This window comes from Heptranchias perlo, chromosome 20 (genome assembly GCF_035084215.1).
Source record: "Heptranchias perlo isolate sHepPer1 chromosome 20, sHepPer1.hap1, whole genome shotgun sequence".
Taxonomy (NCBI): domain Eukaryota; kingdom Metazoa; phylum Chordata; class Chondrichthyes; order Hexanchiformes; family Hexanchidae; genus Heptranchias; species Heptranchias perlo.
This window is the reverse complement of record NC_090344.1, coordinates 15,234,182-15,256,840: the sequence shown is the minus strand read 5'-3', so window position 1 is coordinate 15,256,840 and position 22,659 is coordinate 15,234,182. Positions and strand designations below refer to the sequence as shown.

Below are 22,659 nucleotides of genomic sequence, written 5' to 3'. Positions count from 1 at the left end.
AGTGAGGCAGTTTCACTCTCTCTGGTTCTCGCTTAATCCTGCTGGAAGGCCAATTTCAATGGGTTGAGAACGCATCTGGCCAGGGTAAATTAGAATCAAAGATTGACATGGAAAACTGTAACTGAACAATAGGCGGCCTTTAAAGAAGTGATGGTTCAGGTACAGTCGAGGTACATTCCCACCAGGGGGAAAAGTAGGGCAAATAAAGCCAGAGCTCCCTGGATGACGAAAGAGACAGAGATTAAGGTGAAACAGAAAAAAGAGGCGTAGGACAGATGTCAGGTTGATAATACAAGTGAGAACCGGGCTGAATATAGAGAGTTCAGAGGGGAAGTGAAAATGGAAAAAAAGGGGCATGGAGAGAGTATGAGTATGGACTGGTGGCTAACATAAAAGGGAATCCAAAAGTCTTCTTTTGGCACATGAACAGTAAACGGGTAGGAAGAGGAGGGGTGGGACCGATTAGGGACCAAAAAGGAGAGCTACACATGGAGGCAAAGGGCATGGCTGTGGTAATAAATGAGTACGTTGCATTTGTCTTTACCAAGGAAGAATATGCTGCAAAGTTACAGTAAAAGAAGTAGTTGAAATACGAGATGGGATATACATTAATAAAGAGGAGCTATTAGGAATTCCAGCTGTGTTTAAAGTAGATCAGTCACGTGGTCCGGATGGTATGAATCCTAGTTTTCTGAGGGAATTAGGGGTGAAAATTGTGGAGGTACTGGCCATAATCTTCCAATCATCCTTAGATACGGGGGTGGTGCCAGAGGACTGGAGAATTGCAAATATTATACCCTTGTTCAAAAAGGCGTGTATGGATCATCCCAGGAACTATAGGCCAGTCAGTTTAACCTCGGTGAAGGGGGAACTTTTAGAAACGATAATCCGAGACAAAGTTAATCGTCACTTGGACAAGTGTGGATTAATTAAGGAAAGCAGCACGGATTTGTTGAAGGCAAATCGTTTTTAACTAACTTGATTGAGTTTTTTGTTGAGGTAAGAGAGATTCGATGAGAGCAATGTGGTTGACATGGTATATATGGACTACCAAAAGGCGTTTGATGAAGTGTTGCTTAATAGGCTTGTCATCAAAGTTGAAGCCCAAGGAATAAAAGAGGCAGTGGCAGTACGAAATTGGCTAAGTGACAGGAAACAGAGAGCAGTGGTGAACGGTTGTTTATCAGACTGGAGGGAGGTGTACAGTCGTGTTCCCCACGGGTCGGTACTAGGATCACTGCTTTTCTAGATATATATTAATGAATTGGACTTTGGTGCACAGGGCACAATTTCAAAATTTGCAGATGACACAAAGCTTGGAAGTGTAATGAACAGTGAAGAGGATAGTGATAGTACAAAGACAGGCTGGTGGAATGGGCGAACATATGGCACATCAAATCTAACGCGGAGAAAAGCGAAGCGATACATTTTAGTTGGAAAAACGAGGAGAGGCGAATTAAACTAAAGCGTTTAATTCTAAAGGAGCTGCAGGAACCGAGAAATCTGGGGGTTTGTGTGAACAAATCTTTAAAGGTGGCAGGGCAGATAGAGAAAACGGTTTTAAAAAGCATATGGGATCCTGTGCTTTACAAATTGAGGCAAAGAGAACAAAAACAAGGAAGTTACGATGAGCTTTTGTAAAACACTGGTTCGGCCACAACTGCAGTATTGTGTCCAGTTCTGGGCACCGCACTTTGCGACGGGTGTGAAGGCCTTAGAGAGGCTGCAGAAAAGATTTATTAGAATTGTTCCAGGGATGAAGGACTTCAGTAACGTGGATAGACTGGAGAAGCTGGGGTTGTTGTCCATGGAGCAGAGAATGTTGAGAGGAGATTTCATCGATGTATTTAAAATCATGAAGGGTCCAGACAGAGTAGAGAGAGAGAAACTGCTCCCATAGGCGGAAGGGTCAAGAACCAGAGGACAAAGATTTATGGTGATCGCAAAAGAATGAAAGTCGACATGAGGAAAAACGCTTTTACACAGCGAGTGGTTAAGATCTGGAATTCACTGCCTGAGTGAGTGCTGGAGGCAGATTCAATTGTGGCTTTCAAAAGGGAATTGGATAAGTACTTGAAGGGAAAAAAATGCAGGGCTACGGGTAAACTGCGGGGGAGTGTGACGAGCTGGATTGCTCTAGCAAAGTTCCGGCATGAACTCGATTGGCCGAATGGCCTCCTTCCGTGCTGTAACCATTCTAGGATTCAAAGAAGCAGAAACCAAATAACTCAAACTGCCGAAACCCGAGATCTTTAGTCAAACGCCCTCCCAACTGAGCTATTTCCACCCCACTGTTAATTGATCTTTGTGTCCTTATGTTGGAAGAACATATAACCCCAGGGGGAATTGCCCCTCCCGGTCATTCCGCACTTCATGTATGAACATCACACTCATATCTCCACACCCACAGTTCATATATAAACATCGCACTCATAAAAACACACCCATAGTTCATATATAAACATCGCACTCATATATACAAACTCATAGTTCATCTATACACATCGCACTCATATATACACACCCACAGTTCATACATAAACATCGCACTCATTTATACACACTCATAGTTCATTTATAAACATCGCACTCATATATACACACTCATAATTCATATATACACATCGCACTAATATATACACACCCACAGTTCATATATAAACATCGCACTCATATATACACACTCATAATTCATATATACACATCGCACTAATATATACACACCCACAGTTCATATATAAACATCACACTCATATCTACACTCCCACAGTTTATAAAAAAACAGCGTACTCCTCCTCCACACCCAATTTAAATGTATCCAAAGTCCTGTTTATGGTTCTCACCAATGTCTGAACACTGAAAGTTTAACTGTTTTCCAGATACTGTCCGTCCTACTTTGTATTTTCAGCATCGGATTTCCTGCAGACCGGCAAAGGGAGCGGAATAGCGGTCCTGTCGGTGAATGCTGCTTTCAACGAACGTCTCGGCGTCCAGGAGCTGGCGGGGATTGGAAAGCTCTTGTGTCACACGAAGTGTCTGAACGGCCCGGATACACCTGAAGGTCATCAGCGCGGTGCCTCCACGTCGTGCTGCAATGTTCGTGTGTCTGACATCAAACTAAAAGGCGGCTTGTTGGTAAACGTTGTGGTCACAGTTTCTTTTTGTAATTGAACCTAAATCTTTCAAGATGGAATGTTTTCTTTCCTGCTTCACCATAAACAATATCTTATTACGAAATTTAATTCTTCGTTCCCCAGTGTCAGAGATAAAATTGCATGAACCCGAGCCAGGTAGGAGTCGAACCTACAATCTTCTGATCCGTAGTCAGACGCGTTATCCATTGCGCCACTGGCCCAAGTCATGGGAGTTGATGTATTTTATTTCACTTTTCATTCAGAATCAACCGACAGGTTGACAGATGAAAACAGCGAAATGTGCAAGCGCAATCGAAATGAACCAAACGGCCTCAAAATCCAACACACAGTGGCGAGTATCTGACAGGTGTCAGTGAGAGGAGATGGTGAATTTGCAGCTTGATTTGGCTCCGTGGCTTCGCTGCTCAAAGGGCCTGTTTCGTCGGGTCCTTTATTGTCTTAAGCCTCCGATGTGATATTTACCCAATTTGTGAGTTCAACAACAAAATGATCTTTAACAAAATAATATTTGTATTAGTTTCGGAGTCAACAAGGAAAGGATTCCAGAACTGCAGTGCGGAAGTGCTCCTTCATTGAACAGATGGAGCTCTCACACAATGTCTCCGAAACACGTTTCGAGGATACTGTTCCAGAGGCTGATTTTACAAACTAATTTAGTTACAACCAGCAACCCATCTCCATTAAATTTGCGAAGCGAAACTCGTTTCAGAGCAGTTTTCGCTCTTCAGCTTTTGTAAAATTAGCAGAAACTCATTTTGAACACATCATAGTATTAATGAGAATATCAGGCACATGACAATTGGGATGGAACCGTCTCTTACAATAAGTACAAAGTATAATCGATTACAAAGTGAAAAAGCCAATCCAGTCTCTCAGTCTCTCTGTCACTTTCTCGGTGAGTGAACGTAAACCAACAGAAGAAGCTAAAACAAAGAACTGAGCAGTTTTGTTTGTTTCCTTTTCCTTCGGGCGAGTACAGTTGAAGAGAATGATTTCTGTTTCCTGCTGGACAAATAACTGGAAAGAGCAGTGTATCAGGTTCCCATGGTACCCAGTGAAATATCCACGTTTATATATCACATTTTCACTGATACCTTCCTTCCTCACTAATTATAGGAAACTTTTGGTAAGGTTCAATCACACTTCAGAAGTCCAGAAGCGCAAAGAAAGCTGGACATCTCATAGTGACGTCACCTACAGGCGAGGGAGGTTTGCAGGTTTTACCTGGAGCTGTAATTGTATAAACTCCTTCCAATGTGCAAACTCCCCTCACCAACAGCAATTCAATTCTTACTGATCTGAGACTTTGGTCATTTATGGTGATTAAATTTTGTGGAGTTAAAGCATCAGTAAAATCCGTTCTGCGTTATGTACATAGCCCTTCAGTCAATATAAAACATAGTCATCCGACCTACCATGAGCAATGCCACACGGGGTATGTTAGGAGACAGTTCTGCCTCCAGCAGTTGTTCTCTCGGTCACACATCCGGCATCACCTCTCGGTCTCACACTTCAGAGTCACGCCTGCATATAAACACATTTCTGTTTCAGATTTTTACCTGAAGGTCGACAAATCACAAGTCAAGAGGTAGGGAACAAACAAATCAAATATTTAAGAACGTTAACGGATAGAAAATTCACCATAAATGACTGAAAAAAATGAAGCAAACGGATCAAGATCAACAATTATCAAAAGGTAACAATTAAAGAAAGGAGAAGGGGAACCGATCAAATCGCTCCAAATAGTTTTTGAAAAATCCTTTTGGTTTTCATCTTAGTTTCTCTGTTATGTTGGGGACGGACATCTAGAAATATTTTTCGCACCATCAGAAAGACAATTAGAATACAAATTTCACAAAGTCAGCCTTAATCTTACTTATACGATCGCATGCTATGTGTTTGTAAAACCTGCAATTGTTTTACCATTCTTTAAGTTTGGAGAGATGCTCTGAATATATGTTCCACATTGAAACGTAAGTGGATTAATAAAATAAAATGAGGAAATTTGTTGAAGAACATGAAGAGCTGCTGTTCCATGTTGGATATCGCGATATATTTAATTACACAGCTGTCATTTGTGAAATGATGGAATGTATTTATTTCTATATCTGTACGGGTAAGGAAATCCCCACTGGATCATTTCCAGGAATCAGACAAGTAAAAAATTAGTTTGTCAAACCCAAAACACCCGTTGGGATTTGCTGATTGAAAATTTCAATGGAAATAGAGACCATCGCAAAGCATTGGAACAAATATACCCGCTGAGGTTTCGGGGTTGTAACTGATTTATTTATATCACTGAGTAACCTATTTTAAACAGGGTGAAGCTACAAATCTAATGATAAGGGTCTGGGTTAGAGAAGGAACAGATGAAAGTATCAAATTTAATTACACTGATTCCACAAACGCTGCACACCACATCCCTTGAACATTGTTAACTGTTTCTACATAAAACTGGAGAGGGTGTAAATAGAAAGTAACAGAAAAAAAGCTCATTAATGTATCAAACTTAATTTTGATATTGTTGCACAAACACTGAACATCCCATCACGAAAACACTGTCCCGATCTAAAATCTATCGACATGACCCTGAGCCACAGTGAAAATGCTGTGATTTCAACCTGGTTCAAAACACGCAGCCTTCTGATTTCGAGTCAGACGCGACTGTTCTTGCACCAGGCCCACAACAAGCGGCTGGAACCAGATCCATTGGAGGGTGATCGGTGCAGACTGCCGCCGCGGCTCTCGGAATGTGAAAGGCGGAAGCAGGAGCAGCCTGACCGCCTCAACCACAGCACAAGATCCCCGCTTTCGATCGCACTGCCTAACGGACTCTGTGGCGCAATGGATAGCGTGTTGGACTTCTACTGAATGATTGGAGGAGGTATTCAAAGGTTGTGGGTTCGAGTCCCACCAGAGTTGAATTTTAGTTTCGGGAGCTGGGAAGTGAAATTTTGCAGCAAAACCGCAACAGGATCATTAATGTCCGTCAAGGACGGGAAACTGCCCCCGACACTTCATCTTACACAAGTGGCTCCAGTCAAACCAGAATTTATGATTCTAAATCCATTCTGAGCTGGATTGGAGAAGCACTCTCAAGGAGGAGACTCAACATCATCTCAGACCGAAAGTCAATATGCTGGACTTCCGGTTCTGTCAGACTGCATGTTCCTTCAGACAGGTTTTTAACTGGACACATTCATCCTGCTGCCGTGCGAGCATTGGTGCTTGAGGGGTACAATTCTTGCTTGTAGTAATTCTGTTCCTGTAAAACTAGCTCCAGAAGTATCGGATGGAAAGTATCCTGGCTGAGCGGTCTAAGGCGCTGATTTGAAGCTCTAGTTAAATCCCACGATTTGTCGATGAATCAAAATCGTAGTTTGCGTCTCCAAAACCGCAGCCTCCCTCCGACAAACAAGTAATACTGAACATCTCATCTGCTATTGCAACAGCGTAGTCCGGAGGAACCACGTGGCAATACAAATGAATAGATGCATTTTGGAACACACCAATTGTACCTTTAACTCCGATCGAAATGTTCACAAGCAAAATGATTGCTTGATCTCGGTGAGACTCGAATTAACAACCGAGGTATTTCCCGATCCTGTCCTGTCATGTCAGGACCGCGCACTGACCGATTGCGCCGCTGGAGCCCGGTCACTCTGATCACCTGTCCCACTCTGCTTTAAAGAATCTTAAGGTAAGAGGCCTTTACCTGTGGAAACGTGTCCAGTCACTGTGATGGAATTAATATCTGCACTTCCACTTTCAGCTTCTTTCACATCCTCTGCTCCATCGCACGACAATCGGGTTTTCTGCGAACAGGTCAAAATGAACATTGCCAGAAATTCTATCAGTGGTAGGATTTGAACCCAGCGCCCACGCAGCGATTGGATTTATTATGTTCAAGCAGTGAGCTCCGTTCGCACAACGCCTTGCCAGTCTGTCACGTTTTGTTTAATGCCCAAATAAATAAATTGGAGCTAATTGACCGCATTTACGCTGTGCCGCGGTTATTCTCCGTGGAGCAGAGAAGGTTCAGAGGAGATTTGATAGAAGTGTTCAAAGTCATGAAGGGTTCAGATAAAGTTAATAAAGAGAAGCTGTTCCCATTGGCGGAAGTGTCGAGAATCAGAGGACACAGATTTGAGGTGATTGGCAAAAGAACCAAAGGCGACATGAGGAAAATCTTATTTACGCAGCGAGTAGCTATGATCTGGAATGCGCTGCCTGAAAAGGTGATGGAAGCAGATTCAATCGTGGCATTCAAAATGGAATTTGATAAATATTTGAAGGGGAAAATGCAGGGCCACGGGGAAAGGGACGGGGAATGGGACCAATGGGATTGTTCTTACAAAAGGCAGGTAAGGAATTGATGGGTCGAATGGCCTCCTTCTGTGGTGTGTTCATTCTATGATAAATATTATTTTACACACAGTGAATGGACCATCCCAAAAAGACTGCCCCGCGATAAAACAGAGTGATACTGAAGCGTGGTGAAAATGCAACAACCCCAACGTAATTCGAACACGCATTTTTTGGATTTAGAATCAAACCCGCTACCGTTGCGCCACGAGATTCACAACGAACGCTTGGAGCCGGATCCATAAGAGGGAAATCAGTACCGGCACCGCAGGGACTCACAGAGGCGGAAGCAGTCGCAGCAACAGCGCAGGAGCCCCGCTCTCTCATCCAGCCGCTGCCCGGTGCCGGCCTGAGCCCTGTCTGGGATCCGCCTGCCGGTCTCTTTTACTGAACGGGACCGATCCAGTTTCAGCTCACACACAGGCTCAGGAATCCAACTCCTGAAAGATTCACTTATTTAAACCTTGTTTAGATTCAGTGAATTGGGATTTAATTCAATCCTCATCTTCCCTCCCCTCTGTCAGTTCAGGACTTTATTTAAACCGATACTTGGCGCTCTGTTTTACAGGGTGCAGGCGGTTTAAGCATTTCTCAGTCCCACTACTCCCATTAGTAACACTTTTTGCTGCTCAACCCTCAAATCCACAAAGTTATTGTCACTGCTGCTGCACAGGATTAAAGGAAGGGACGGATCCAGAAGCTGTTTAAAATTATTACTGACAAATCAGGAAAAAAGGCAAAGGATACGGTCTGCTTCTCTGCCTGTCTGTCTGTCTATCTGCCTGTCTACCTGTATATCCGTCTGAATGCGTCTCTGCCTTATTCTCAGGCTTTTTGATTGCTGGCTGCAGGCCTCACTCCCCGACTGAATGACCAAGTACCGGATTGTGTGTCGGAATGAATGACTTTGACTTACCGTCTGCCTTTTTATGGACCTGAATGGCCACATTTCTGTATTCATGTCTTCGCTCTGTGTCACAATCCTGTCTCTGTCTCTCAGGAAGACAATACACACACAACATTCACACACCGAATTTGACTGAACGCAACTTTAATCTGCTGCAGTGTGTACCATCCACAAAATGCACAGCACCAACTCGCCAAGGCTTCTTCGACAGCACCTCCCAAGCCTGCGACCTCCAACACCTAGAAAGACAACGGCTGCAGACACATGGGAAGAGCACGTTCACCTCCAAGTCACACACCATCCCGACTTGGAGTGCTGTCGTCATTCGTCATTCATTCATCGTCGCTGGGTCAAAATCCTGGAACTCCCTATCTAACAGCATTGTGGGAGAACCTTCACCGCACCGACTTCAGCGGTTCAAGAAGTCGGCTCACCACCACATTCTCAAGGGCAATTAGGGATGGGCAATAAATGCTGGCCTTGCCAGCGACGCCTAAATCCCATGAATTAACATCTTAGTTCCTTCTGGAGTTTAATGATTTTGAAATTTGGAAGATTTTTTCCTGTGTAACTTGTGAGGTTTTGATCATTGAGATGTTTGTGAAGGAAAGCGGAAGAGGATTGGCGGCGTTTAGTGTGGGACAGAAGTGATGTTGTCTAACGGAGAAGCGACACAGTGCTATGAACTGAGCAAAGGTTTCCCTAGTTTAGCGGTCGTCACGTTCGCCTGACATGCGAAAAGTCCCCGGTTGGATCCCAGGCGGAAAAGTTATTTGGGAAGTTACTCCTGATGGCCCTCCAGGTCTGAGCATCACCTGTGAAAATGCGCCGCCAATTGTTTGTTCCTGTTCAATTTAACAACGGCTCTATCACAGTCCTGGTGTCATAAACACTGAACATTTTAAACAGACTCTTAAATTACTGTCTGGGAAATGAGAACCGATGAAAGTTCGTAACATGCAAAGCACAAAGTTTCGCTGTCACTTGTTAACCATGTCTGTATTTCCACCGGTCTGCAGCAGAAATTTATCGTTTCATTAACGACGATTACAATTATTCATCTTTCACAGAGAATGATCGATTTCGTGTATTAAATTCGTAATGTTCATAATTGGTTTGTTAAAATTATTTCCTTGACCGAGAATCGAACCCGCAGCACAAAAGGGAAACCATTCTCTCGTAAACACCAGCTGCCAGCCAGAAGATCAGTAAAAAACTCAGTTGACGCAATGATTTCTGGAGATGGACCCCTGAATTTCTCCGCTCCTCGACAGTTCCTAACTTCTCTCCATTTAGAAAATACTCTGATCTTTCTTAGTTTCTCAGTGGATTATATCACACTTCCCCACATTGGACTCCATCTGTCACAGTTTTAGCCTCTCATTTAATCATCAATGGCCCTTTGCTGCTTTCTGCTCCAATCTACACGATTTACCGTGTCACCTAACTTGCTGGTTTAAGGGTGAAAACTGCCCTCCGCTTCACTGCAAGTGCAAAGAGGCAACTTTGTAGATGCCGTGTAGTGTTACAGAACGGCAGGTTAGACCTGCTCGTTTCATCTCATCTCATTTTCTGGTAACGGGAATATTACTGAAATGGAGCCTGGTCAAATAACAGCTCAAAAAACCAATCCTCTCTACCACCAAGAGCTGAGCCTTCAAACATACAGGTATTTATGGGGCAAAGTGGGTTTGATGCTCAGAAATAATACAGCACAGATCTTCACTCGTGCCAGCTGTACACCTTTTATTTTAGAAAAGTAAACCGATTGCAGACAGCTGCTGCATTGGTCGCTGCAACCTCAAGCTTTCGCGCGGTGAATTAATGGTTTAGTATAAAGCACATGGTGTTTCTGTGGTGTAATCGTTTAGCGCGTTCGGCTTTTATTTGCAAGGTTGCTGGTTTAAGCCCGACCAGTATAACTTTTACCTCAGGATGCATTGCCTCACTGCGCCAGGTTTCCAATGTGTGTTTCGTCTGCAAGAAAATGCACGGTCAAAATTGCCAGCGGAGCACGGCTGATATTCCACCATTGACCCTACGGTCCGATATCAGGCACATGACAAATATTTAAAAATCCGAGATTGGCTGTACGGAACTCAGAATTCTTCTTCACAGACAGGGTCCGAAGCGAGGACTCAATGGTTTCCGTAGAGCTGGTTCATTCAGATATTGATATCTGTGCAGTGAGCGAGACCAGACTGCTACCGTGTTTTCACAATGAACGTCACTCCTTTATTTCGGAAAAGCAATATGGTTTGCACATTCCGACCGTGTTCAGCTGATTTGTGAGTGATCATTAAAGGCTCCTGCAGCGCTGTCTCGGCGAAAAACACCAGTTCAAAACCGCATTCCAGATGGGACAACAAACCCACCAGTTTTCCGTTATTCCCCAGCTCCCGGAGTGAGAGAGGCTGCGACAGCAGGATTTATGGAGGACCGAAGAGAGTGAAACTTTATTTCGGCTTTCGTGGGAAATCAAGTGAAAGTGGATAAGAGCTCCAGGATTTGAACCAGTGAAACTCCCTGAGCGAGAATCAGATCCAAAGACCAACTGGCAACAGAGCCGTGCAGCCACTGTAAAATTTCGCTGCCACGCAGCCGATCAGCCATCCTTTCAGAACACCATGGACATCCATTCTCGCTTTCTTCTACAATATATGATGTACAGCGAGATCAGATTCAACACCAATTATTTCAAGTCAACAATATTATCCTCTCTTCAACAAATTCGTTTTGAATGTACGACTTGTATTATAATGAAACACATTGCAGAATGAATTGCTCTGAAGCTCCATAAATGTGGAGACATTGGCTATGAATTCATCAGCTGGGTTGTAACTTTACCATTCCTAACATCTCAGCCTGCTGGTGTTGCCGGTTTGATCAGCTTTCACATTCCTGGAAGCCTGAGAATTCTATAAGGGAACGAAACCGAGAGACAAGAGACAGAGTCAGTGACAGATACAGAGATGCATGCAAATAAACAAAGAGTATAAATGCCACGTTCTGCAAACTAGCAGAATTCAAGATACTGATTGGGAGATATTCCTTCTCGTGTCTTGAAATCTTGCTGGAGAACAATGGGCGGCCGCCACGGTGGAATGCCTCTCCTGCTTTGAAAAAGGTAAATGCGGTCAATTAGTTCCAGTTTATTCATTTGGACATTGAACAGATCGTTGAACAGTAACTAACCGAGTAGAATTTAAACCGGTGCAAGAAAATTCCAGTGGGGTATGAGTCTAACTCTTCAAACACTGGGCCATCGCAGATGCACACAGCAGTTCTTGCACAGCTGCAGGCCAGTCTGCGTCGGGTTGTCACAGGACCTCTGCCAGACTGCATGTGTTTTCAAACAGGATTCCAAATGGACACATGCAGCAAATAGCCAAGTGAGGATTGGTGGTATTGGTGTTGAATTCTCGCCTGCTGATTATGCGACCCGGGTTTGATACCTGGCCAATGCAGGATCGTTTTGCATTCTGCACCAATGAGGAACACGGGAACAGGAGTCGGCCATTTCGCCCAACGAGCCTGTTCCGCCATTCAGTCCACAAAAAGCAGGACAAATCGAATCTGGCCAATTGCCGCACCATCAGTCTGCTCTCCATCAACAGCAAAGTGATGGAAGGTGTCGTCGACAGTGCTATCAAGCGGCACGAACCCACCAATAACCTATTAATCGATGCTCAGTTTGGGTTCCAACAGGACAAACAGGCTCGAGATCTTATGACAGCCTTGGTCCAAACATGGACAAAAGAGCTGAATTCCAGAGGTGAGGTGAGAGTGACTGCCCTTGACATCATGGCAGCATGTGACATCAAGAAGCCCTATTAAAATTGAAGTCAATGCGAATTAAGGAGAAAACTCTCCAGTGTCTGGAGTCATACCTAGCACAAAGGAAGACGGTGGTGGTTGTTGGAGGCCAATCATCTCAGCCCCAGGACATTGCTGCAGGAGTTCCTCAGGACAGTGTCCTAGGCCCAACCATCTTCAGCTGCTTCTTCAATGACCTTCCCTCCATCATAAGGTCAGAAATCGGGGTGTTCGCTGCTGCTAATGTTTAATTTGATTCGCAACCCCTCAGATAATGAAGCAGTCCGTGCACGCATGCAGCAAGACTTGGATAAAATGCAGGCTTGGGCTGATAAGTGGCAAGTAACATTCGTGCCAGACAAGTGCCAGGCAAGAGACTTTCGAACCACCTCCCCTTGACTTTCAACGGCATTACCATCGCACAATCCCTCACATCAACATCCTGGGGGTCATAATTGATCAGAAACTTAACTGGACCAGCCATATAAGTACTGTGGCTACAAGAGCAGGTTAGAGGCTGGGTATTCTGCGGCGAGTGAATCACCTCTTCACTCCCCAAAGCCTTTCCATCATCAACAAAGCACAAGTCAGAAGTGTGATGGAATGCTCTCTACTTGCCTGGATGGATGCAGCTCCAACAACACTCAAGAAGCTCGATACCATCCAGGACAAAGCAGCCCGCTTGATTGGCACCCCATCCACCACACTAAACATTCACTACCTTCACCACCGTCGCCCCGCTGCTCCAGTGTATACCATCCTCCAGATGCACTGCAGCAACTCGTCAAGGCTTCTTCAACGGCGCCTCCCAAACCCACGACCTCGACCACCTAGAAGGACAAGGGCAGCATGTACATGGGAACAACACCGCCTGCACGTTCCTCTCCAAGTCACACACCATGCCGACTTGGAAATATATTGCCGTTCCTTCATCGTCACTGGGTAAAAATCCTGGAATTCCCAATTTAAGAGCATTGTGTGAGAACCTTCACCGCACTTACTGCAGCGGCTCAAGATGGCGACTCACCACCACCTTCTCAAAGGCAATTGGAGATGGACAATAAATGCTGGCCTTGCCAGAGACGCCCACATCCCATGAATATTCAAAAAAATGGCTGACCTGTGACCTAACTCCAAAAACCCACCTTAGCCCCATATCTCTTAATACCTTTGGTTAGCAAAAACCTGTCAATCTCAGATTTAAAATTTACAATTGATCTCGCATCAACTGCCGTTTGCAGAACTGTGTTCCATACTTCTACCAACCTTTGCGTGTAGAAGTGTTTTTTAACTTTTCTCCTGAAAGTCCTGGCTCTAATTTTTAGGCGATGTTCCCTAAACCTTGACTCCCAACCAGCAGAAATAGTTCATCTCTATCTACCCCTTCAGTTCCCCTTAATATCTTGAAACTTCGATCAAATCATCCCTTAATCTTCTGAATTCCAGGGAATGCAACCTTAGTTTGTATAATCTCTCCTCGTAATTTAACGCTTGGAATCCAGGTATCATTCTAGTAAATCTATGCTTCACTCTTTCGAAGGCCGATATATCCTTCCTAAGGTGCGGTGCCCAGAATTGATCACAGTACTCCAGGTTTGGTCTAACCAGAAGCTTCATATCGCTGCAGCATAACTTTTACCCCCTTGTATTCTAGCCCTCTAGATATAAGGGGCAACATTCCATTAGCCTTTTTGATAATTTTATGCACCTGTCCATGACATTTTAATGATGGATGTACATAGACCCCTAAGTCCCTTTGAACCTCAACAGTTTCGAGTAATTCACCATTTCGAAAGTATTCTGATCTAAACTTTTTGGGTCCAAAGTGGACGGCCTCACACGTCCTTCCATTGAAATCCATTTGCCACAGTTTTGCCCATTCACTTAATCTAGTAATATCTCTCTGTAATCTCATTCTTCCATCTACACTGCTTCCGATTCTGTCTATCTTTGTGTCATTAGCAAACTTGGATATGTGGTTCTCGATCCCGTCATCGAATATCAATGAGACCGCCCAAACTGGGGTAAATTCACAATCAGCTTCAATCTCCACATCATCTTGAGACATTTTATTTACTCCGCGTGTGTTGCGCCTTGGAAACTTCTGCACTTTATCATCTGGACATCAACTATCATTCAATTCTCACAACTGCAAAGATGTCAGAATCCAATTGGTGACTTTTCACTAAAAACATTGATGTAACAGGAATCGTCCGGAATTTGAACCCGGGACCTATCGCATATTCAATTAATGAAACGCCCAAAGCGAGAATCATACCCCAAGACCAACGAGCCACTGGGTGCAAGACCGTGCAGCCAGTATAAAATTTCACCACCCTCTTCAGCCGATCGGCCATCCTTTCAAACCGCTCCTGTCCATCCAATCTCGTTTTCGATTCCTATGTACAGCAATATCAAGTAGTATACTAACTATTTCCAGTCACCAATATTAGCCTCTCTTTACTAAATTCGTTTACAATGTACGACTTGTTTTATCAAATAAGACTTTTCAGAATTAGTTAATCTGAAGCTACATTGGCATCTGTCTCGGCATCGTCAGAGTATACAAGCTACCAGAGGTATACTTTAGTCAAATTGCTGTTTTCTATCGCTGTGAGGGCGAAGAGACACAAATGTGGAGACATTAGCTACGAATTGATCAGCTGGGTTGCACCTTTACTTTTCCGACCGTCTCAGTCTTTTTTTCCTTTACCTTTCGCTGCTGGTGTTGCAGGTTCGATCAGCCTTTACCGTTCCAGGAAGCCTGAGAATTCCATCAGCGGACAAAACAAAGAGACAAGAGACAGGGAGAGATAGAGAGATACATGTAAATAAAGTCGCTTATAAATGGGTGGTTCTGCAAAGTAGCAGAATTTTAGTTGCAGATTGGGCAAGATTCTTTCTTGTGTATTTGAATTTTGCAAGCTTACATTGGGCACCCAATTAAAAACGCCAGCTACGCTGGAGTATCTCTCATGGTCTGAGAGAGATAAATGAAGTCAATCAGATCTAGTTCATTCATTTGAGCATTGAACGGATCTTTCAATAATAATTTAGCCACCAGAATTCGAACCTGCGAAGGAAAACTCCATTTGATCTTTAATTTATTGCTTCAACCACTCGGCGATCGCAGCGGCACATGGCAGTTCTTGCATGGCTCTCGGTCAGACTGAGTTGGGTTATCACAGGAGCTCTGTCCGACTGCATGTTCTTTCAGATAAGATTCCAAAAGGACACATGCATTTACTGATGATGTAAGTATTGGTGGTTCAGGGGGCGAATTCTCGCTCACCACCTGAAAGGTTTGATTTCTGACCAATGCGGGATCCTTTTGCCTTCCAACAGCATCCACCGAAAACCGGACCACGTGAAACTTTCTTGGCGCCTCATTGGGCAAATCAGGGTCAGTAAATCACAGTTTCGGAGTTTGGACAGCCGAGCGGGTCTGAGGCGTTCCTTTTCGGTCTCCACCTCTCCTGGAGGCGTGGGTTGGATTCTGAATTCCGGCATTTAATCCTTTACAATTACCGAGATTTTTTTGTTCCTTTGGCTTTGGTTGATTTTTCTGAGCTGTTGATTTGATCCTTCCAGAAAATCAACCCGATATCCGTCCACGGCAGGTTTATTTTTAAGTAAACCAGCAAGAAATATAAGAACGGATTGTCCTTCACAGCAGCTGCTTCGCACTCGCCTCCAAGCAGCTCCACGACCAGCAGAGAAATCTTGCCTTGGGTTGGCCCGCTCCCTGAATACATTAATTAATTTGCTACAATCGACGGTATCAAGTATCAGCAAGTGAACAACAGCAGAACGGGAAACCACAGTAATCATGAATGATGCTGCGAAGAGCCCGAGCCTCTGGAAGACAGATCAGGTTACCGGAAAGAAACAGCCGCCGCGAGCTTTCGGAAGCAGGGAAAGTCTGTCTGTCTGACTGACTGGGAAAAGATTTTTTGCATGAAAGTGAGTGCGGTTTGACGTGTTGCAGCTCGAAGGCGCTCCCTTCTGGTGAGGAGAGGCAAATGCTCCAGCAAAACAGCCGTGTTCGAGCAGACACAGAAAGCCTTAAGATTTGAGAAAGGAAAAGAGGCGTCCTGATCCACAGCGCCAAAATTTTGAGCTGTAAACTTCCGAGAGCGTCCTTGAGCTAATTGCTGCTTGATCGCTCCTGTGAGACGGAATTGAACCAACGATCGTAAAGATCTACTCCTTTCAAGTGTTCTGTTCGACCAGCAAAGCTGTCGGAGGCCAAAAAAAAACGTACCTCTCTTTGGTAATTGTTTAGTGAGCGCCTTTTGATGCTCTCAGTCTCGTGGTGTCCCGTGCTCATGACCGAGGCTGACTCGGGACCTGTTCATCTCGCAGCGCTGTGAGAGTGTGAGCTGCTGCTTACCTTCTGCAATCTGAGCCAGTGGTGCAGTAAATAACGTATCTTCTAATAGATTAAAAATATTATAGGTTCGACTCTTACTCGGGTTAAAGGCTTCTGAATTTTTTGTGTTACTTTATGACTTACAATGTGTAAAATGATAAAAATTCATCACATGCAAAGAGCAAAAATCTTATTAAAGTTTTGACTGTCTCTTGATAACCATGTCAGTATCTCCTTCAGTCTGAAATAAAAAGTTACCTGTTGATTAATGCTGATTCAAACAATGATGCAACGACGAACTGCGATTAATTTGCTTCATGCAGTTAATTCAATAGGTTCTTAATTCTTGTATAACGTTCATTCCCTGACTGGGAATCGAACCACGTGGCGGTGAAAGCACCGAATTCGAACCACCAGCCCACCGGGGAGTTCTCAACATTCCGCACCAGACACTGTGCAACTGATGACATTTATTTCTCTTTCACTCTTTCGTGATTCATTCAGCTCTGTGTTTATTCTCAGGCCTCTGATCTCTCCATTCCTTTCAGCATTTGATTCCGGATATTCTTGTAGTTAAATATGAATAAGATACCATATCTCACAGCCCCGGTATATTTGCTGTTTCTCTCTGCAGTTCTGCACAGAAGCAGCAGGAGATGCCACTTTAAACTGCTCGCTGCTTCAAACGATGCCCGATAGACCTGCGTTGTCTTGCAGCTTTCCCAGGAGCTACATTTGATTCGGTGCGTCAATTTTGGGAATTTGAATGATTTTCACCGGCAGCTTGTGGTAGTATATCACCTCACTTTCTATTTCGTGTATATGGCTACTTGCACTTGGTGCTGTCATTGCCTGAACATCACCTTTTGTCCCGATCGTAGTTCGAATAGAAAATGCAATTTTGTGCGAGCAGCTTGCCTGGCCCGAAAATGACAAGTGGGAAAGGCCGCGTTGGTCAGCTTGTTCGCAGCAAAGAATGTTCAGCGTTACCTTGTGATCGAGTGTTTAGCATTGGGCGCTTTCATCGCCACGACAACAGTTCGATTGGTGTCTGTCTCAACATCTGCCGATTATACGCTCTATCAAAAGTATACTGTACTCAAATTGCTGATTTTTTCACTGTTAGGGCGAAGAGACATTAGTGGACATTAGTTATGAATTCATCAACTGGGTTGCAACTTTGCTTCTCCTACCGTCTCAGTCTTCCGATCTTTACACTTCTCTGCAGCTTCGATCATCCTTGGCCGTTTCATAAAGCCTGAGAAGTCCATGAGGTGAAAACACAGAGAGTCAAGAGACAGATTAAAGTATAGAAACAAATATCAAGTTCTGCGAACGAGCAAGAATTTAACATGGAGCTCGGGAGAGATTCCTTCAAATGTCTTGTAAGAGACGATTGGACACTCGTCTGCTGAAATATCTGTTTGAAGGAGAGAAATGTGGTTGGTTAAATCTGGTTCATATTTATTTGAGCTTCAAACAACATTGAAAAACTGGACCTCGCTCAGAATCAATCGTCAAATATTCCAAAGCGAGAATCATACCCCAAGCCTAACAAGACACCGAGAACAAACCACCGGTAATAAACCACCGGTAATAAACCACTGCAGCCACTGCACAATTAAATAGCAGCCGCAGCCGATCGGTTATCCTTTAAGATTTCTTCGATCCATCCAATCACGTTTTCGATTCCGATGAAGAGAAATGTCGAGTTGCACACTAACTATTTCCTCCGTTCTCTTTCGCAAACATATCGCTGAACAAAACTTCACAAGTCACTCAGGAAAAATAATTCAGTTCAACATCATTAGCTTCCGAAGGACCTGCGAGGACAGACTGACGAAACCTGCGTTCAGTCGTGAAGCTTGTGGGTGTTTTGTCACCCGAAGGGACAGAGACAGGCCTGTGACAAAGGGCGAAGGCAGGAACTCAGAAATGTGGCCATTCAGGGCCATAAATGGGCAGACAGTCAGTCACAGAAATTGATTCCGACACACAGCCCGGTAGTTGTTCAGTCAGTCGGGGAGCGAGGCCTGCAGACAGCAAACAAAAAGCCTGGCCTGAGAATAAGGCAGAGACCCAATCAGACGGATAGACAGACAGACATCTGACACAACGTCAAAACGCAGCGTGATCGAATCACGTTGCGGTGATATCATTTTCACAGTAGCTCAGGGTCATGCCCACAGGTTTTATAGCGGGGCAGTGTTTTATGGATGGGCTGTTCATTGTTGGTAAAATAATATTGATCGGAATTTAATTTGTTACATTAAAGTGCTCTTTGTTTGTTAATTTTGATCTACATCCTCGACAGTATATACAGAAACAAGTAACAACGTTTAAGGGATGTGATTTATTCAATATTCGTTGTAAAACCCTGTCAGATGGTGTAAAAATAAACACAAACTACCCAACACGCGGGTAAGCCCATAAAGCTAAGATGGAAACATGGCCGGTTAGCTCAGTTGGTTAGAGCGTGGTGCTAATAACGCCAAGCTCGCGGGTTCGATCCCCGTACGGGCCATAAGGTTCCTATTGCAATATTTTGGTAACTTTTAAAAGTTTGGCAGACTTGAGAAACAAGCGAATCCACACAAAATGTCATGTGGTCAATTAATTGGAGCAACATCCATTAATATGTTTTCTGATCTATCTTTTTGAGGTCCAAAGTGGACGGCCTCAAACTTGTTTACGTTGAAATCCATTTGCCGCAGTTTTGCCCATTCACTTAATCTAGTGATATCTCTCTGTAATCTCATTCTTCCATCCAAACTGCTTATAATTCTGTCCATCTTTGTGTCATCGGCAAACTTGGATATGTGGTTCTCGATCCCGTCATCTAATATCAATGAGACCGCCTAAATTGGGGTAAATTCACATTCAGCTTCAATCTCCACATCATCTTGAGACATTTTATTTACTCCGTGTGTGTTGCGCCTTGGAAACTTCTGCACTTTGTCCTCTGGAGCTCAAATATAATTCAATTCGAACAACTGCAAAGATGTCAGAATCCAATTGGTGACTTTTCACTAAAAAGCAGTGAGATAACAGGGCTCGTCCGGGATTTGAACCCGGGACCTCTCGCATATTCCATTAGAAAAACGCCCAAAGCGAGAATCATACCCCTAGACCAACGAGCCGCTTGCTAGAAAGCCCTGCAGCCGGTCTAAAATTTCACCATAGTCTTCAGCCGATCGGCTATCCTTTCCAACCGCTTCTGTCCACCCAATCTCGTTTTCTATTCCTATTTGCAGCAATATCAAGTTGTACACTACCTATTTCCAGTCACCAATATTAGCCTCTCTTTACTAAATTCGTTTACAATGTACGACTTGTTTCTTCAAATAATACTTTTCAGAATTAGTTAATCTGAAGCTACATTGGCATCTGTCTCGGCATCGTCAGAGTATACAAGCTACCATAAGTATATTTTACTCACATTGCTGTTTCCTTTCACTGTGAGGGCGAAGAGACAAAAATGTGGAGACATTAGCTCCGAATTTATCAGCTGGGTTGCACCTTTACTTTTCCGACCGTCTCAGTCTTTATTTCCTTTACCTTTCCCTGCTGGTGTTGCACGTTCGATCAGCCTTTCCCGTTCCAGGAAGCCTGAGAAGTCCATCAGGGGACAACATCGAGACAAGAGACAAGGAGAGATAGTGAGATTCATCTAAATAAAGTCGCTTATAAATGGGTGGTTCTGCAAAGTAGCAGAATTTTAGTTGCAGATTGGGCAAGATTCTTTCTTGTGTATTTGAATTTTGCAAGAGTACACTGGGCACTCAATTAAAAGCGCCGGCCACGCTCGAGTATCTCTCATGCACTGAGAGAGATAAATTAAGTGAGTTAGATCCAGTTCATTCATTTGAGCATTGAACGAATCTTTAAACAATAATTCAGCGAGCAGAAATCAAACCTGCGAAGGAAAACTCCATTTGATCTTGAATTTAACGCTTCAACCACTCGGCGATCGCAGCGGCACATGGCAGTACTTGCATGGCTGTAGATGCCACTTTAAACTGACAGTTGCTTCAAACGATGCCCGATAGACCGGCGTTGTCTTGTAGCTTTCCCAGGAGCTTCATTTGATTCGGTGGGTCAAGTTTGGGAAATTGAATGATTTTCAGCGGCAGCTTGTGGTAGTATATTACCTCATTTTCATTACCGGTAATGAACCACTGCAGCCACTGCAGAATTCGGTGCCACCCACAGCCGATCGGCCATCCTTTCAGACCTCTTCTATCCATCCAATCACGTTTTCTATTCCGATGTAGAGAAATGTCGAGTTGCACACTAACTATTTCCTCCGTTCTCTTTCGCAAACATATCACTGAACAAAACTTCACAAGTCGCTCAGGAAAAATAATTCAGTTGAAAATCATTAGCTTCCGAAGGACCTGCGAGGACAGACTGACCAAACCTGCGTTCAGTCGTGAAGCTTGTGGGTGTGTTGTGATCCGAAGGGACAGAGAAAGGCCTGCGACACAGAGCGATGGCAGGAACTCAGAAATGTGGCCATAAATGGGCAGACAGTCAGTCACAGTCATTGATTCTGACACACGGCCCGGTAGTTGTTCAGTCAGTCGGGGAGCGAGGCCTGCAGCCAGCAAACAAAAAGACTGGCCTGAGAATAAGGCAGAGACCCAATCAGACGGATAGACAGACAGACATCTGACTCAACGTCAAAACGCAGCGTGATCGAATCACGTTGCGGTGATATCATTTTCACAGTAGCTCAGGGTCCTGCCCACAGGTTTTATAGCGGGGCAGTGTTTTATGGATGGGCTGTTCATTGTTGGGAAAATAATATTGATCGGAATTGAATTTGTTACATTAAAGTGCTCTTTGTTTGTTAATTTTGATCTACATCCTCGACAGTATATACAGAAACAAGTAACAATGTTTAAGGGATGTGATTTATTCAATATTCGTTGTAAAACCCTGTCAGATGGTGTAAAAATAAACACAAACTACCCAACACGCGGGTAAGCCCATAAAGCTAAGATGTATACATGGCCGGTTAGCTCAGTTGGTTATAGCGTGGTGCTAATAACGCCAAGGTCGCGGGTTCGATCCCCGTACGGGCCATAAGGTTCCTTTTGCAATATTTTGGTAACTTTTAAAAGTTTGGCAGACTTGAGAAACAAGCGAATCCACACAAAATGTCATGTGGTCAATTTTTTGGAGTAACATCCATTAATATGTTTTCTCATCTATCTTTTTGAGGTCCAAAGTGGACGGCCTCAAACTTGCTTACGTTGAAATCCATTTGCCGCAGTTTTGCCCATTCACTTAATCTAGTGATATCTCTCTGTAATCTCATTCTTCCATCCAAACTGCTTATAATTCTGTCCATCTTTATGTCATCGGCAAATTTGGATATGTGGTTCTCGATCCCGTCATCTAATATCAATGAGACCGCCTAAATTGGGGTAAATTCACATTCAGCTTCAATCTCCACATCATCTTGAGACATTTTATTTACTCCGTGTGTGTTGCGCCTTGGAAACTTCTGCACTTTGTCCTCTGGAGCTCAAATATAATTCAATTCGAACAACTGCAAAGATGTCAGAATCCAATTGGTGACTTTTCACTAAAAAGCAGTGAGATAACAGGGCTCGTCCGGGATTTGAACCCGGGACCTCTCGCATATTCCATTAGAAAAACGCCCAAAGCGAGAATCATACCCCTAGACCAACGAGCCGCTTGCTGGAAAGCCCTGCAGCCGGTCTAAAATTTCACCATAGTCTTCAGCCGATCGGCTATCCTTTCCAACCGCTTCTGTCCACCCAATCTCGTTTTCTATTCCTATTTGCAGCAATATCAAGTTGTACACTACCTATTTCCAGTCACCAATATTAGCCTCTCTTTACTAAATTCGTTTACAATGTACGACTTGTTTCTTCAAATAATACTTTTCAGAATTAGTTAATCTGAAGCTACATTGGCATCTGTCTCGGCATCGTCAGAGTATACAAGCTACCATAAGTATATTTTACTCACATTGCTGTTTCCTTTCACTGTGAGGGCGAAGAGACAAAAAT

General features: G+C 43.9%; 6 non-coding genes across 6 annotated transcripts; 3 read left to right on the top strand and 3 right to left on the bottom strand.

Annotated features, from left to right (window-relative positions):
- Positions 1-3,282: 3,282 nt before the first annotated feature.
- trnar-acg (transfer RNA arginine (anticodon ACG)) lies at positions 3,283-3,355 on the bottom strand. Its single transcript has one exon. It is a non-coding gene; the product is annotated as a tRNA-Arg (tRNA).
- Positions 3,356-5,985: 2,630 nt separating this feature from the next.
- trnar-ucu (transfer RNA arginine (anticodon UCU)) lies at positions 5,986-6,077 on the top strand. The gene is given in 2 exon segments: positions 5,986-6,022; positions 6,042-6,077. It is a non-coding gene; the product is annotated as a tRNA-Arg (tRNA).
- Positions 6,078-19,065: 12,988 nt separating this feature from the next.
- trnai-aau (transfer RNA isoleucine (anticodon AAU)) lies at positions 19,066-19,139 on the top strand. Its single transcript has one exon. It is a non-coding gene; the product is annotated as a tRNA-Ile (tRNA).
- Positions 19,140-19,665: 526 nt separating this feature from the next.
- trnap-ugg (transfer RNA proline (anticodon UGG)) lies at positions 19,666-19,755 on the bottom strand. Its single transcript is given in 2 exon segments — positions 19,666-19,701; positions 19,720-19,755. It is a non-coding gene; the product is annotated as a tRNA-Pro (tRNA).
- A 1,874-nt stretch (positions 19,756-21,629) lies between these two features.
- trnai-aau (transfer RNA isoleucine (anticodon AAU)) lies at positions 21,630-21,703 on the top strand. Its single transcript has one exon. It is a non-coding gene; the product is annotated as a tRNA-Ile (tRNA).
- Positions 21,704-22,229: 526 nt separating this feature from the next.
- trnap-ugg (transfer RNA proline (anticodon UGG)) lies at positions 22,230-22,319 on the bottom strand. The gene is given in 2 exon segments: positions 22,230-22,265; positions 22,284-22,319. It is a non-coding gene; the product is annotated as a tRNA-Pro (tRNA).
- Between the last annotated feature and the right edge of the window lie 340 nt (positions 22,320-22,659).